Raw genomic sequence first — 18,389 nt, forward strand, 5'->3', positions numbered from 1 at the left:
TCTTCTGAAACTGTCCCAAAAAATAGAAATGAAAGGAAAACTTCCAAACTCATTTTATGAGGCCAGCATTACCTTGATCCCAAAACCAGACAAAGACCCCATCAAAAAAGAGAATTACAGACCAATATCCCTGATGAACATGGATGCAAAAATTCTCACCAAAATACTAGCCAATAGGATCCAACAGTACATTAAAAGGATTATTCACCACGACCAAGTGGGGTTTATCCCTGGGCTGCAAGGTTGGTTCAACATCTGCAAATCAATCAATGTGATACAATACATTAACAAAAGAAAGAACAAGAATCATATGATCCTCTCAATAGATGCAGAAAAAGCATTTGACAAAGTACAGCATCCTTTCCTGATCAAAACTCCTCAGAGTATAGGCATAGGGGTACATACCTCAATATCATAAAAGGCATCTATGAAAAACCTACAGCGAATATCATTCTCAATGGGGAAAAACTGAGAGCTTTCCCCCTAAGGTCAGGAACGTGGCAGGGATGTCCACTGTCACCACTGCTATTCAAAATAGTACCAGAAGTCCTAGCCACAGTAATATCACAACAAAAAGAAATAAAAGGCATCCAAATTGGCTAAGAAGAAGTCAAACTCTCACTCTTTGCAGATGATATGATACTTTATGTGGAAAACCCCAAAGACTCCACCCCAAAACTGCTAGAACTCATACAGGAATTCAGTCAAGTGGCAGGATATAAAATCAATGCACAGAAGTCAGTGGCATTCCTATACACCAACAACAAGACAGAAGAAAGAGAAATTAAGGAGTCGATCCCATTTACAATTGCACCCAAAACCATAAGATACCTAGGAATAAATCTAACCAAAGAGGCAAAGGATCTCTACTCAGAAAACTATAAAATACTCATGAAATCAATTGAGGAAGACACAAAGAAATGGAAAAACGTTCCATGCTCATGGATTGGAAGAACAAATATTGTGAAGATGTCAATGCTACCTAGAGCAATCTACACATTCAATGCAATCCCCATCAAAATACCATCCACTTTTTTCAAAGAAATGGAACAAATAATCCGAAAATTTGTATGGAACCAGAAAAGACCCCAAATAGCCAGAGGAATGTTGAAAAAGAAAAGCAAAGCTGGCGACATCACAATTCTGGACTTCCAGCTCTATTACAAAGCTGTCATCATCAAGACAGTATGGTACTGGCACAAAAACAGACACATAGATCAGTGGAACAGAATAGAGAGCCCAGAAATGGACCCTCAACTCTATGGTCAACTCATCTTTGACAAAGCAGGAAAGAATGTCCGATGGAAAAAAGACAGTCTCTTCAACAAATGGTGTTGGGAAAATTGGACAGCCACATGCAGAAGAATGAAACTGGACCATTTCCTTACACCACACACAAAAATAGACTCAAATGGTTGAAAGACCTCAATGTGAGACAGGAGTCCATCAAAATCCTAAAGGAGAACACAGGCAGCACCTCTTTGACCTCAGCCAAAGCAACTTCTTCCTAGAAACATCGCCAAAGGCAAGGGAAGCAAGGGCAAAAATGAACTATTGGGACTTCATCAGGATAAAAAGCTTTTGCAAAGCAAAGGAAACAGTCAACAAAACCAAAAGACAACTGAAAGAATGGGAGAAGATATTTGCAAATGACATATCAGATAAAGGGCTAGTATCCAAAATCTATAAAGAACTCATCAAACTCAACACCCAAAGAACAAAGAATCCAATCAAGAAATGGGCAGAAGACATGAACAGACATTTTTCCAAAGAAGACATCCAAATGGCCAACAAACACATGAAAAAGTGCTCAATATCGCTCAGCATCAGGGAAATCCAAATCAAAACCTCAATGAGATACCCCCTCACACCAGTCAGAATGGCTAAAATTAACAAGTCAGGAAACGACAGATGTTGGCGGGGATGCGGAGAAAGGGGAACCCTCCTACACTGTTGGTGGGAATGCAAGCTGGTGCAGCCACTCTGGAAAACTGTATGGAGGTTCCTCAAAACGTTGAAAATAGAGCTACCATATGATCCAGCAATTGCACTACTCGGGATTTACCCCAAAGATACAAAAGTAGGGATCCGAAGGGGTACGTGCACCCCGATGTTTAGAGCAGCAATGTCCACAATAGCCAAACTGTGGAAAGAGCCAAGATGTCCATCGACAGATGACTGGATAAAGAAGAAGTGGTATATATATACAATGGAATATTATGCAGCCATCAAAAGGAATCAAATCTTGCCATTTGCAACAATGTGGATGGAACCGGAGGGTATTATGTTGAGCGAAATAAGTCAAACAGAGAAAGACATGTATCATATGACCTCACTGATATGAGGAATTCTTAATCTCAGGAAACAAACTGAGGGTTGCTGGAGTGGGGGGTGGGGTGGGAGGGATGGGGTGACTGGGTGATAGACACTGGGGAGGGTATGTGCTCTGGTAAGCGCTATGAATTGTGCAAGACTGTTGAATCACAGATCTGTACCTCTGAAACAAATAATGCAATATATGTTAAGAAAAAAAAAAAAGAAGAAGAAGAAGAAGAAGAAGAAGAAGGTAGCAGGAGGGAACGAATGAAGGGGGGCAATCGGAGGGGTAGACGAACCATGAGAGACAATGGACTCTGAAAAACAAACTGAGGGTTCTAGAGGGGAGAGGGGTGGGAGGATGGGTTAGCCTGGTGATGGGTATTGAGGAGGGCACATTCTGCATGGAGCACTGGGTGTTATGCACAAACAATGAATCATGGAACACTACATCTAAAACTAACGATGTAATGTATGGGGATTAACATAAGAATAAAAAAATAAAAAAAAAAAAGAAAAGATGAATACCCAACTTTTACATCAACATGGATGGGACTGGAGGAGATTATGCTAAGTGAAATAAGTCAAGCAGAGAAAGTCAATTATCATATGGTTTCACTTATTTGTGGAACATAAGGAATAACATGGAGGACATTAGGAGAAGGAAGGGAATAATGGGCGGGGGAAATTGGAGGGAGAGATGAACCATGAGAGACTATGGACCTGAGAAACAAACAGGGTTTTAGAGGGGAGGGGGGAGCGGGGATTGGTTAGCTCTGTGATGGGTATTAAGGAGGGCACGTACTGCATGGAGCACTGGGTGTTATACGAAAACAATGGATCGTGGATCACTACATCAAAAACTAATGATGAATTGTATGGTGACTAACATAAGATAATAAAATTAAAAAATAATGTTTTATAAAAAAAAAAATACATTCCCACCAGCAATATATGAGAGTTCCACTGCTTCATATGCTTATTCGTTTTTGCATTGTCTTGATATTTTTATTTTAGCGTTTGTATTAGGTGCGTAGCAGTATCTCATCGTGATATTAATTTGCATTTTTCTGATGACTAATGAAGATGAGCAACATTCCACAGGCTTACTAGCCATCCACCACTTTTTGGCGAAGTGTGTATCCAAATGTCCAAATATTTTTAATGTTTAATTGTGTTAGATATTTTCTCATTATTGAATTTGCAAAGTAATTTATATATTCTGGATACAAGACTTTTGTATTTTGCCAATATTTTCTCTCAGTCCATGGCATGTCTTTTCATTTTCTTAACAGTATCTTTTGCAAAGCACAAGTTTCTAATTGTGAAGAAGTTCAATTTATATTCCTTTTTAACAGAGTGTGTGTGTGTGTGTGTGTGTTTCCTCTTTTTACTCCTTGTGCCCCCGTAAGTGACCACTGTACAGCAGGTATATTTTGGCCTATTTTTACTAAGCACATCCAGTTGCCACTGCATCTCCTTAGCATGAAAGGAACACGTATGAGGACACGGAATGAATACTGAACTGAGTCAAGACATCTAGATTCCTGTTGTCATTACTTTGCTATTGACCTTGAGCTTACTATTTAAATCCTTTACTCTCCATTTATTCATCTACACATTAAAATAAAACCCACCTTACTCATTTCAGAAATGGTGAGGATGAAGTGAGAGAAAAGATATGAAAGCACTTGCGACGTTGCTGGAAGGATTGTGCATGCACAGGACATCCTTGAGGGAACATTATTTTTCCCGTAAGAATTTCCCAACAACTTTGACAGGCACGCTTGGACCCCACATTACAAAGGTACTTCTATAACTACAAATATAAAGCTCGAATGTATTTCATGGACCCCATGCCTCTCTTTCACTCTAGAATATCCTTTGGCAACTCTGAATTTTCTTTTTCATGCTTTATATCAAATTTCATTTTTTTTTTGATTCCATGTATTTAACACTGGATAATCTTCAGATTTCATTTCTGAAACTTATAGTTTTTAATTTTTCAGAAAGAAATGCTCCAATTAGCATTAGAATTAAGATTCTTTCCTTTGGACATTTGGCAGAAACATCTTCTTTCATGAAATAGTGGTGTTATTCAACAATGGAGCATGATTTTTTTTTCTTCTCTTTCTCAAGGGAGGGAATCGAAGTATAGCAGAAGATTTAACATTCTCTAGGATATGTATGGTCCTCCTAGTAAAACTAGATAAAGAAAAGGATATTTCTGTGGATAGGAATATTTGTGGTTAGGAATTACAGCTGTAAGTATCTAAAAATTGAAACCATCTAGGAAAGGAATAAATTTTTAAAAACATTTGGTCTGTATAACCACTGAGAGTTGATAATTTGTCACATTCGTGAAGTTTTTAATATGTTTGTTTAACATTTTGAGTTTTTTTTAAAAAAATGAAAAAGGCTTCCTTATAAGTTATGGAACTAATTTTGGTAAAATTGCTATTAGCCTATTTTGGGAAATAGGTTAATCTTACACTGCACTCTTACAATAGCCAAATAGCTCAAATCCAGGATAATTGTTTTTAAATGAAGGTCAAATCATGTCACTGTTCTGGTCAATGGCTTTGCCATCTCAGAGTGGCAGCCAAAGCCCCCCCGCCCACCTCACCGATGCCACCTCCTGCCACTCTCCCTTCCTCCTGCCCCACTCCAGTTGACTCACCTTCTATTCCTTGTTCATTTTAGCCCCTGTGTGCTCACTAGTATCTTTCGTCTGCAGATCTCTTTCCTCCATTATCACATAGTTCATTCCTGGTCCAGGACCAGCTGCATAGTCTGTTGGGCCCGGTATAAAATGAAAATACATTTTGTTAAAAAAAATCATTAAGAATCTCAAGATGGTGACAGTAGAGCAGTAAACCAAGTGTGATGCCCTATAGCACTGCATAGGTCGTATACCCATGAAGCCTGCCCTTCCCGGCTCCCGATTTCCTTCATATCTGTGTTCCAAAGTCACTTTGTATTAGAGAACTTGTCCCTCTGTCCATTAGTCCAAAAAGTTACTCCTAGCACCCTTGGCCCCCTTCCTTCCTTCCTTCCTTCCTTCCTTCCTTCCTTCCTTCCTTCCTTCCTTCCTTCCTTCCTTCCTTCCTTCCCTCCCTCCCTCCCTCCTTCCTTCCTTCCCTCTTTCCTTCCTTCCTTACTTCTCTTTCTCTTTCTTTTTCCTTTTCTTTCTTTCTTTTTCCTTTTCTTTCTTTCTTTCTTTCTTTCTTTCTTTCTTTCTTTCTTTCTTTCTTTCTTTCTTTCTTTCTTTCTTTCTTTCTTTTCTTTCTTTCTTTCTTTCTCTCTTTACCTATCTTTCCAAGTGGAATATAAAGTCCATACATGCTGTATCACTCAGAGCATAGAACATGCCCAGCACATAGTAGCCACTCAAATATTTGCTGACTGAATGAACAAATGAGTAAATGAGAAGTAATGAAAATCCAAAACCATATGAATGAAAAGAAAAAAAAAATGAAAAGACACATCAGATTTTTAGACAGTGAATACTATGTTTGTATGCCTGGGGAGAGGTCCAGATTTGAAAATTCAAATATGGGAATGCAGAAAGTGGATTCAGCCCTGGCTCCAATGCTGGCCGGCTGTGTGACTTTGGATAGGTTTCTCGACCTCTCTGAGGCCCATGTCGTCACCAGTGCAGCAAGGGGCCTCACAGCACTTCATTCCACAACTTTGTAACATAGTCTCGAATTCTCAAATGAGACAGTATAATATAATAATCTAGTCAGCTGAAGATCTTTTCTGTACATTTGGATCAAAACAAAAATGAAGCACTCTTTGGATTACTAGTCTGACATGGCTCCAGTCTTCCCATTCAATGTGAAAGTCTAGTTATAGACATATATGGGATGTCCATATATACCATATTATATAATATGGCCTCATAAAACCATTTTTTCTGCGGGAAAAAAAAATTACTTCGGGAGTAACTAGCAATCTTGTAAATAGCTTATTATGTATCAGTTTAAGTAACTTGACCATTTAAACTCTTAAACTGGTCATACTAATCTGAGCTTATCTGAGCCCCTGGGTTGTTAGGTGTTAGTTCTTTAAAAAGGGGCGCCTCAGTGGCTCAGTCGTTAAGTGTCTGCCTTCCGCTCAGGTCATGATCCCAGGGTCCTGGGATCGAGCCCCGCATCGGGCTCCCTGCTCTGCGGGAAGCCTGCTTCTCCCTCTCCTGCTCCCCCTGCTTGTGTTCCTGCTCTTGCTGTGCCTCCCTCTGTCAAATAAATAAATAAAATCTTTTAAAAAAAAAAGAGAGAAAGCTAAATGTGGGGGTTCCCGAGCCTCTGTTTCCTCACTGCTCGTTGGGTCATTCTGGGTGTCTATTGCCAAACGTGTTGTGGAAAACAGAATCCTCACTTAATATGCCATTCTCCGTTTTTTATTATTAATTCTAAAAATGATGAAGAAATGTTCTGATCATAAATTCTCCTGGCATAGATGATAAAAAAAAAAACAAACCAAAAACAGAACATTAAAATGCCTTCTGGCTTCGTATGTGTCTGTGTTGAAAAATATTTGTTTTCTAAACCTAGCCTCTCTCCTTTTTGGTCAATAATTGTGCACAGTATTTGCTTTGTAGTTTGTTTCATGTCCATTTTGCTCGAGATAATGTCCTGTGTCTTTTTTATTCTTCTGATTCATTTTTCCTCTACTCATTGTGTTTTTTAGCAAAGAAGTAAACTGATCTTTTTTCCCCCCAAAATCCACATTAATCCTTCCCACCAAAAGATTTCTGATGTGCTTTTATCACTAGTTTAAAATAATCCCCATGGGGCGCCTGGGTGGCTCAGTCGTTAAGCGTCTACCTTCAGCTCAGGTCATGATCCCGGGGTCCTGGGATCAAGCCCCGCATCGGGCTCCCTGCTCTGCGGGAAGCCTGCTTCTCCCTCTCCCATTCCCCCTGCTTGTATTCCCTCTTTCGCTGTGTCTCTCTCTGTCAAATAAATAAATAAAATCTTTAAAAAAAAAATAAATAAATAAAATAAAATAATCCCCATATTCTATCTGATGGAATGAGAGCAAGATGGACCCCAATCACATAAAAATAGACAGAGGCAAAATAAACCAAAAGTGAAACCCAAAACAGATTGTGGGTGCAAGGCTATGGCCTCAGTCAACTGAGTAGGAAGGAAGGCCTTGGAAATTCTATAAATCTCAGTACAAGGTCAGAACAGGACTTGATGTTGTAGCCTTGACATCCTGACTATAAACCCTATTTCTAGGGGCAAGGATTATAGTTCCTTACTGGATAGCCCCAGTTATAACATTAGGGAAACATGGATGCAGGAAGCTTGCCTGGTCATCAGAAAGGCAGGTTAGGCAGAAAAGAGCTTAGTGAATTAAAGATAAATTATAATGGAAAGCCCTGTCACTCAGACAATGAGGACAAAATGAGAAAAAAACCCATCATATTTATATATTATTCCCAAGTGTGGTACCAACATGCAAAGAGCATCTGCAAAGCATGAGTCCAGAACATCCCACGGAATACACACAGAGATTCAAGGATGTCCAGGATGATTCCCTATCCATGAAGGAAATCTCTTTCTCTCCCTCCTAAAGGTTTGAATACAAGCCTAAGAACTCCTCCTACAATAGAAAAGTCAAAGACAGATTTGATCACCTGATGTAGAAGAAAAGCTCTCTGCAGTAGGAGATGGAAGATCGGTTTCCAATCCCAGCCATTTCACTAATTAGATTGAGTAAATTTCTCTTAGCCCCTCCAGATCAGCCCTTCTGTCAACTAAACATGGTGGGTGGGATGACCTAGCTAACATCATGTAGAACAAAAGAATCACCCAATTGAGGCCTTCTTGAATTTTTGAGACATAACACTATGACATATAATAAAATCATTGCCACTTTAAGCTACCAAATTTTGTAGCCACTTGTGATACAATAATAGGTAAGTGAAACCGAATTCTGTCCTAGAAGTGGGATGCTATTGTAACATAACCCTAAGGCACATGGCATTGGCTTTGGAGCCTAGAAGTGAGTGAAAGGTAAAAGACCTGGAGGCAACTATTGGTAAAGTGTCAAAGGGCAGCAGGAAGATGTTTCTGGAGGCTGGAGAAAAGAAGCAGTGGTAAAAAGTTTCGTGAAATTGTTGCCTATAGTAATGTAGCAAATAGAAAAAGTATCTAAAGTGCACCTATGTGGCCCAGCCTGTTAAGCGTCTGCCTTTGGCTCAGGTCATGATCTCAGGGTCCTGGGATGGAGCTCCACATGGGGCCCCCTGCTCACTGGGGAGTCTGCTTCTCCCTCTCACTCTCCCTCTGTTTTCTCTCTCTCTCAAATAAATAAATAAAAACTTTAAAACAAAAATAAAAAAATTTTAAGAAGTATCTAAGGAACTGTCAGACCTGGCTAAAGAGATTTCCAGACAGCATATCAAAAGTACCAACTGGTTTCTTTTGACTCTATGTGATAAAATACTGATGGAGAGGGATGAGATCAAATAAGAAAATGTTCAGTTTCATGCAGAATTTAGAGGGAATATAAAGAAGCCAGGACTTACTGTTTCCAAAACAAACATGTTTCCCAGTCCCAGAATCTCTGGATGGTGAAATAATCTCAAAGTTAAAAAAAAAAAAAAAAGTCTCAGGGTAAAGATCCTTAAAGGTGTTTTTATAAGACCTTTATTAAGGAGCACCTAAGTGGCTCAGTCATTTAAGCATCTGCCTTTGGCTCAGGTCATGGTCCCTGGGTCCTGGGATCGAGCCCCGCGTCGGGCTCCCTGCTCAGCGGGAAGCCTGCTTCTCCCTCTCCCTCTGCAGCTCCCTCTGTTTGTGCCCTCTCTCTCTCAAATAAATAAAATCTTAAAAAAAAAAATAAGACCTTTATTAAGACTCAGTAAGATTTAAGGGTTTGCCCAGCATGATTTCTAAGAATCTTAAGGATATACCAGGACCCTCTTTTTAAAAAAAGTGGGGGGGCGGGAGAGAAGGGCCTTTAAGAACCTTAAGGATAAAATACTGTAAAATGTTTCATCTAAATACAAAGGCATCCAGAATCTTGAAGGCTTTGTCCCACAGCACCCCGTGTCACAGCAAACCAGAGAGGAGCTTCTCTGGAAGATAAGTGTGTGACTTTTCTCTAATGGAATTAACCCCCCAAAAAGTTATGCAAACACTGAAGTTTTTAAGAGAATTGTATTACAGAAGCAGTTAGCTAGACACACTGTCCAAAATGAAAAGACACCTCTGTGCCCACAAAGGAAGCCGACTGAGAAAACGACTCAGCTGAAAACACAGGCTACTCGTTGTGCAAAAGAAGAGATGACTATGGGTAAAACCAAGAGCCCAGAGAACGGATATGGGAACCAAGGAGAACCATTCCCAGGGAGGAAGACTGGCCCCGTCAAGGAAGTAGAAACACGGCCCCAGCTGGATTTTATAATTAGCGGGCTCTATGAACGGGTCTAGACGAGTAACTGCTATGTGCTCCCCATTTTCCTGTTTGGATGAGAATGTCTATTATATTTCTACTGTCCCTACATCACCATTGTCTGTTGGTAGCAAAAGGGCAGATAACTTGTCTCTTTATTTAACGTATCTTCACATCCAGACATACTCAAAGAACCAGCCCTGAGGCATTTCATTAGTTTCTAAACTTTTTTTTTTTTTAATTTAATGTTACTATGTTATGTTAGTCACTATACAATACATCATTAGTTTTTGATGTAGTGATCCATGATCCATTGTTTTCATTTAACACCCAGTGCTCCATGCAGTACGTGCCCTCCTTAATACCCATCACCAGGCTTTTTTTTTTTAAAGTAGGTTCCAGGCCCAGCGTGGAGCCCAACAAGAGGCTTGAACTCATGACCCTGAGGTCAAGACCTGAGTTGAGATCAAGAGTCAGATGCTTAACTGACTGAGCCACCCAGGTGCCCCTCTAGACTTTTTTATATAACAAGATCCTGGACCTCAGCCTAAGCCTGATGCTAGAACGGAATAAGAATTTTGAGAGTCCTGGGAGGTGGTAAATGTATTTGTAAGTGTGGGAAATATAAATGGTTTGTGATAGACACAGGACGTTCAGTTTGTTTGATACTCTTCCCCTTGGAGGGTGCAGTCTCATATTCATCCCTTTTCATCTGAGCTGGCGTTGGTGACTTGTTTGACCATAGAATGCAGCAGAATTGACGTCTTGGAGTTTTTGAGAATCAATCATAAGAAGCCTTAAAGCTTTCACCTGGGCCTCCTACAACACTTTCTGGGAGCCATGAACCACCATGCAGGTAGGCATTCCAGTGGACATTCTGACTTAACACAGTCCTCCAGCTCTCTGCCTTGAAGATTGGACATGGCATGAAGCTCTCTTGGGTCCTCTGGACCAGCCCACTCACCAGCTGAATATTACAGAGTGACCTCAGTCAGTGCCATGTAGAATTTAAAAACTGCCCAGCTAAATAAGCTCTGTCTAAATTTCCAACCCACAAAATTGTGAGAAAAAATAAAATGATTTCTCATTTAAGCTGTTAAATTTGAGGAAATGTGTTACATAGCAAAAAAGGTCTCTTTCTCTTTGTGGGTCTCAATTTCCTCACCAACAAAATGTAAGATTTGAATCATACCTCTAAGTTTCTTCTAATTTCACAAAATTAGCAAAATCACATGTAACTGTTTTTATCAAATTGCCATAATCTTACTTACAAAAGCATCTACAGATAGTAAGCATTACAAACTTTGTCACTTCTGACTAAAACATCAGAAATAGAGTGAAAACACTGGAGAATTATTGTCCAGACATGCTAACCAACATTCTAGTTGAAGATGGGTTACCAGGAATAATGTTTTTGGAGCAAGACAAAGTAATTTGTCCTCAATAACCCTCCATGGGGGCTAGCTAAATGCACCCAAATTAATTTATATCTAAAACATCTAAGTCTCTCAAACAAAATTTCCCTTGAATGAGGCATATGAAAATTGATCCAGAGATTAATTCCTATCTGCAGATTGGTGACTATGTATATATGTGGGTAAATGCACACACTTCTGTCTATTCATTTAGTACAGGAATTCCTCACTCAGAGTCTATGTACTCTCATGGAGTCCACAGATAGAATTCAGGGGGTCCGTGTGTGTTCGTGGAAAAGAGTTACTCATTCTCCCTAACCTTTAACTGAATTTAGCATTAACTTCCATTATGAATGCAGACACCAAAACAGAAAAGTATTATAAGTGTCTGATTTTTGTCCCCAGTTAATCACCAGTATTTTCACTTCACTTAACAGTTGTTACAGATATCTCAAATTATCACTTATACTCATCACAACTTTGACTTCAGGGTTGTTAATCCCACTCAATATTAAATGCATTAATAAAGATATATATGTAGGGGTGCCTGGGTGCCTCAGTCGGTTAAGCATCAGTTAATTGATTAATCAAGAGTCCTGATTTTAGGACGCCTGGGTGGCTCACTTGGTTAAGCGACTGCCTTCGGCTCAGGTCATGATCCCAGAGTCCTGGGATCGAGTCCCACATCGGGCTCCCAGCTCAGCGGGGAGCTTGCTTCTCCCTCTGACCCTATCCCCTCTCATGCTGTTTCTCTCTCTCTCTCTCAAATAAATAAAAAAATAAAATCTTTATAAAAAAAAAGATTCTTGATTTTAGCTCAGGTCATGATCTCAGGGTCGTGAGATCGAGCCCTGCATTAGCTCCACACTTAGCGCAGAGGCTGCCTGCAACAGAGGCTGCTTGAGATTCTCTCTCTCTCTCTCCCTCCCTCTACCCCCTGCCTCCACTCATGCTCTCACTCTCTAAATAAATAAATAAATAATCTTAAAAATATATATATATGTATGTATGTTACTATAATATATATCCTGCTATACCACAAATTTTCTATTGATATTTTGAGAATATTTTATCATAATTGGCTTCTTTATTTTGAGATTTTATTTATTCACTTGAGAGAGAGAGACAGACAGCACAAGCAGGGGGAAAGGCAGAGGGAGACAGAGAAGCCGACTCCCCGCTGAGCTGGGAGCCCAACTGGCTTCCTTTTTAATGTTATGTGCTTTAATTTAGGTATTAAAAAACTTTCTGAGAAAGGATTCACGAGCTTCCTGAGACTACCAAAGGGGTCCATGGCTACAAAACGTTAGAAACCCCTGATTTGCAGCCCACACTATAGGCACTTAGCTCACGGGATTCTCCACGTGCTCTCAGAGGCCAGCGTGCCAATCAATATGTGTTGGTTTTCTCTCATGCTCTGCTTTCCCTTCCTATTTCCCACATTAGTTGCTCTGAGTATCAGCCCCTGTTTTAGGTTTTAGGTCCCTCTTTCACCTATGCCCCCTCATTCTTTAGATAATTCCAACTCAAATATTATTTTAGGTAAGATAGAAGTTCTCCATTTTATCCATATCCATTTTATCCAATGGTTCTACTGCTACATATATACTATTCTCTCTCAAATATGTATTTCCATGGACCGATCATCTAAGCAAAAGACCAACAAGGAAATAAAGGCTTTAAATGACAAACTGGGGCGCCTGGGTGGCTCAGTTGGTTAAGCGACTGCCTTCGGCTCAGGTCATGATCCTGGAGTCCCGGGATCGAGTCCCACATGGGGCTCCCTGCTCAGCAGGGAGTCTGCTTCTCCCTCTGACCCTTCCCCCTCTCATGCTCTCTCTCTATCTCATTCTCTCTCTCAAATAAATAAATAAAATCTTAAAAAAAAAAAATGACAAACTGGACCAAATGGACTTCACAGATATATTCAGAACATTCCATCCCAAAGCAACGGAATACACATTCTTCTCTAGTGCCCATGGAACATTCTCCAGAATAGATCACATCCTAGGTCACAAATCAGGTCTCAACTGGTACCAAAAGATTGGGATCATTCCCTGCCTATTTTCAGACCACAGTGCTTTGAAACTAGAACTCAATCACAAGAGGAAAGTCAGAAAGAATTCAGATACATGGAGGTTAAAGAGCATCCTACTAAAGAATGAATGGGTCAACCAGGAAATTAAAGAAGAATTAAAAAAAAACTCATGGAAACAAATGAAAATGAAAACCAACTGTTCAAAATCTTTGGGATACAGCAAAGGCGGTCCTAAGAGGAAAAAGTATATAGCAATACAAGCCTTTCTCAAGAAACAAGAAAGGTCTCAAATACACAACCTAACCCTATACCTAAAGGAGCTGGAGAAAGAATAGCAAAGCCTAAACCCAGCAAGAGAAGAGAAATAATAAAGATCAGAGCAGAAATCAATGAAATAGAAACCAAAAGAATAGTAGAACAGATCAATGAAACTAGGAGCTGGTTCTTTCAAAGAACTAATAAGATTGATAAACCCCTGGCCATACTTATCAAAAAGAAAAGAGAAAGGGCCCAAATAAATAAAATCATGAATGAAAGAGGAGAGATCACAACCAACACCAAAGAAATACAACAATTATAAGAACATATTATGAACAACTATATGCCAGCAAATTAGACAATCTGGAAGAAATGGATGCATTCCTAGAGATGTATCAACTACCAAAACTGAACCAGGAAGAAATAGAAAACCTGAACAGACCCATAACTACTAAGAAAATTGAAGCAGTCATCAAAAATCTCCCAACAAACAAGAGCCCAAGGCCAGATGACTTCCCAGGGGAATTCTACCAAACATTTCAAGAAGAATTAAAACCTATTCTTCTGAAACGGTTCCAAAAAATAGAAATGGAAGGAAAACTTCCAAACTCGTTTTATGAGGCCACAATTACCTTGATCCCCAAACCGGACAAAGACCCATCAAAAAGAATTATAGACCAATATCCTTGATGAACATGGATGCAAAAATTCTCACCAAAATACTAGCCAATAGGATCCAACAGCACATTAAAAGGATTATTCACCACGACCAAGTGGGATTTATCCCTGGGCTGCAAGGTTGGTTCAACATCCACAAATCAATCAATGTGATACAATACATTAATAAAAGAAAGAACGAGAACCATATGATCCTCTCGAAACAGAAAAAGCATTTAACAAAGTACAGCATCCTTTCTTGATTAAAGCTCCTCAGAGTGTAGGGATAGAGGGTACAGACCTCAATATCATAAAAGCCATCTATGAAAAACCTACAGCGAATATCATTCTCAATGGGGAAAAACTGAGAGCTTTCCCCCTAAGGTCAGGAACGCAGCAGGGATGTCCACTGTCACCACTGCTATTCAACATAGTATTAGAAGTCCTAGCCACAGCAATCAGACAACAAAAAGAAATCAAAGGCATCCAAATCGGCAAAGAAGAAGTCAAACTCTCACTCTTTGCAGATGATATGATACTTTATGTGGAAAACCCCAAAGACTCCACCCCAAAACTGCTAGAACTCATACAGGAATTCAGTCAAGTGGCAGGATATAAAATCAATGCACAGAAATCAGTGGCATTCCTATACACCAACAAGACAGAAGAAAGAGAAATTAAGGAGTCGATCCCATTTACAATTGCACCCAAAACCATAAGATACCTAGGAATAAATCTAACCAAAGAGGCAAAGGATCTGTACTCAGAAAACTATAGAATACTCATGAAATCAATTGAGGAAGACACAAAGAAATGGAAAAATGTTCCATGCTCATGGATTGGAAGAACAAACATTGTGAAGATGTCAATGCCACCTAGAGCAATCTACACATTCAATGCAATCCCCATCAAAATACCATCCACTTTTTTCAAAGAAATGGAACAAATAATCCTAAAATTTGTATGGAACCAGAAAAGACCCCAAATAGCCAGAGGAATGTTGAAAAAGAAAAGCAAAGCTGGCGGCATCACAATTCCAGACTTCCAGCTCAATTACAAAGCTATCATCATCAAGACAGTATGGTACTGGCACAAAAACAGACACATAGATCAGTGGAACAGAATAGAGAGCCCAGAAATGGACCCTCAACTCTATGGTCAACTCATCTTTGACAAAGCAGGAAAGAATGTCCGATGGAAAAAAGACAGTCTCTTCAACAAATGGTGTTGGGAAAATTGGACAGCCACATGCAGAAGAATGAAACTGGACCATTTCCTTACACCACACGCAAAAATAGACTCAAATGGATGAAAGACCTAAATTGTGAGACAGGAATCCATCAAAATCCCAGAGGAGAACATAGGCAGCAACCTCTGTGACCTCAGCCAGAACAACTTCTTCCTAGACACATCATCAAAGGCAAGAGAAGGTGGGAAAAAATGAACTATTGGGACTTCATCAGGATAAAAAGCTTTTGCACAGCAAAAGAAGCAGTCAACAAAACCAAAAGACAACCGACAGAATGGGAGAAGATATTTGCAAATGACATATCAGATAAAGGGCTAATATCCAAAATCTACAAAGAACTTATCAAACTCAACACCCAAAGAACAAAGAATCCAATCAAGAAATGGGCAGAAGACATGAACAGACATTTTTCCAAAGAAGACATCCAAATGGCCAACAGACACATGAAAAAGTGCTCAACATCGCTCGGCATCAGGGAAATCCACATCAAAACCTCAATGAGATACCACCTCACACCAATCAGAATGGCTAAAATTAACAAGTCGGGAAACGACAGATGTTGGCGGGGATGCGGAGAAAGGGGAAACCTCCCACACTGTTGGTGGGAATGCAAGCTGGTGCAGCCACTCTGGAAAACAGTATGGAGGTTCCTCAAAAAGTTGAAAATAGGGGCACCTGGGTGGCTCAGTTGTTAAGCATCTGCCTTCGGCTCAGGTCACGATCCCAGAGTCCTGGGATTGAGCCCGCTTCGCGCTCCCTGCTCCGCGGGAAGCCTGCTTCCCCCTCTCCCACTCCCCCTGCTTGTGTTCCCTCTCTTGCTGTGTCTCTCTGTATCAAATAAATAAATAAAATCTTTAAAAAAAAAGTTGAAAATAGAGCTACCCTATGACCCAGCAATTGCACTACTGGGTATTTACCCCAAAGATATAAATGTAGTGATCCAAAGGGGTAGGTACATGCACCCCAATGTTTAGAGCAGCAATGTCCACAATAGCCAAACTATGGAAAGAGCCAAGATGTCCATCAGCAGATGAATGGATAAAGATGATGTGGTATAATACACACACACACACACACACACACACACACTGGAATATTATGCAGGCATCAAAAAAACCAAAATCTTGCCATTTGCAACAACATGGATGGAACTAGAGCGTATTATGCTAAGCAAAATAAGTCAATCAGAGAAAGACAAGTATCATATGATCTCACTGAGGAATTTGAGAAACAAGACAGAGGATCATAGGGGAAGGGAGGGAGAAATGAAACAAGATGAAACCAGAGAGGGAGACAAACCATAAGAGACTCTTAATCTCAGGAAACAAACTGACGGTTGCTGGAGTGGGGGGTGGGGTGGGAGGGATGGGGTGGCTGGGTGATGAACATTGGGGAGGGTATGTGCTATGGTGAGTGCTGTGAATTGCATAAGACTGATGAGTCACAGACCTGTACCTCTGAAACAAATAATATATTGTATGTTAAAAAAAAAAAAAAGAAGATAGTAGGAAGGGAAAAATGAAGGGGGGGGAAATCGGAGGGGGAGACAAACCATGAGAGACTATGGACTCTGAGAAACAAGCTGAGGGTTCTAGAGGGGAGGGGGGTGGGAGGATGGGTTAGCTTGGTGATGGGTATTAAAGAGGGCACATATTGAATGGAGCACTGGGTGTTATATGCAAACAATGACTCATGGAACACTACATCAAAAACTAATGATATAATGTATGGTGACTAGCATAACATAATAAAATAAAATTTTAAAAAATATGTATTTCCAAATCTCATGTCTCTTCTGAGTTTGAAAGTCTAAATTTCCAACTGCATGCTCATCTTGAATACCTTCACACACTTTGAATTAAACAGGATCCTTCATTATCAGCTCTTGCCATCATACGCTCTGACTCACACAGAGACCGAGACATACACAGAGACAGCAATGCTGTGTATTAGAATACTGGGTGCGATATCTGGATTTAATTCCCTCTCCCTCACCCCCAAATCCAGTCATACATGATGTATCTCTTTAAATGTGTCTAAAATCCACTTCTCTTACTTGACCTAGACTCTGCTCAGTTCTTGCCATGATGATTTTCATAATCTTTTGAAGAATTCCATGTTTCTGGTATCTCATTTCTTTCATTCCAACTAGAATTATTGTTCTTGTCTCACATTCCACCTTAACAGTTGCATTGCCTTGATCCATCAGTCTCATTCAGGTGATCTGTGAAAATACACATTGCTGGGCCCCATGCTGGGAGCATTTGATCCAGCAAGTCCATGGTAGGACCTGGAAATTTGCATTTCTAACCAGTTGCCAGGTGAGGCTGATGCTGCTGGTCAGGAAACCCACACGAAAATTACTGCCCTAGGTCACTGGTCTTTAAACCTATGCAAATTATATGCATGTTCTAAGGCGCTAACACTGTGGGTATATTAGGAAACACACTAGTTAAGCGTCTGCCTTCGGCTCAGGTCATGGTCCCAGGGTCCTGGGATCGAGCCCCACATTGGGCTCCCTGCTCCGCGGGAAGCCTGCTTCTCCCTCTCCCGCTCCCCCTGCTTGTGTTCCCTCTCTCACTGTCTCTCTCTGTCAAAAAATAAAAAAATAAAATTAAAATTAAAAATAAAATTAAATAATCATAAAAAAGATGAGACAAAACAAATAGAAAATTCAATAATATTCTTCCTGCATCCAAATGAATCATGCTGTATACCCTGTATCAGAGGATCCTGGGAGGGACAGAGATTAAGAATAAGCCTGTGGCTTGAGATATAAAGTCCTATAATCTGTCTTTCTAGTCAATTAGAGCCTATTTGCTCTCTAATCCTGGCTCCAGGCCCTAGGTTACAACCTTAGGAAACTTTTCTAACCTCTCTAGGCCTCTAAGTCTTCCTGTATAAAATGGAGATAATATTAGTAACTGCTTCATGGGGTTGTTTTCAAGATGAAATAAACTCATATGCATAAAAAAGTCCCTAGCACATAATAAGTGCTTGATTAATCTTGACTATTATGATTGCTCCTGGTTAAACACTTTCT

At 40.0% G+C, this 18,389-nt stretch overlaps 1 long non-coding RNA gene across 1 annotated transcript in view; it reads right to left on the reverse strand.

Moving 5' to 3' along the window:
• Positions 1-18,389, reverse strand: part of LOC135361838 (uncharacterized) — a 443,895-nt gene that overhangs the window by 152,384 nt on the left and 273,122 nt on the right. The window contains exon 4 of the long non-coding RNA XR_010405979.1: positions 4,997-5,109. This is a non-coding gene — a long non-coding RNA (uncharacterized LOC135361838). The remainder of the gene's footprint in view (positions 1-4,996; positions 5,110-18,389) is intronic.

The sequence above is a fragment of the Mirounga angustirostris genome, unplaced genomic scaffold, assembly GCF_029215605.1.
Source record: "Mirounga angustirostris isolate CCGP_5_RB_7025 unplaced genomic scaffold, mMirAng1.0.hap1 SCAF_10, whole genome shotgun sequence".
Classification (NCBI taxonomy): Eukaryota; Metazoa; Chordata; class Mammalia; order Carnivora; family Phocidae; genus Mirounga; species Mirounga angustirostris.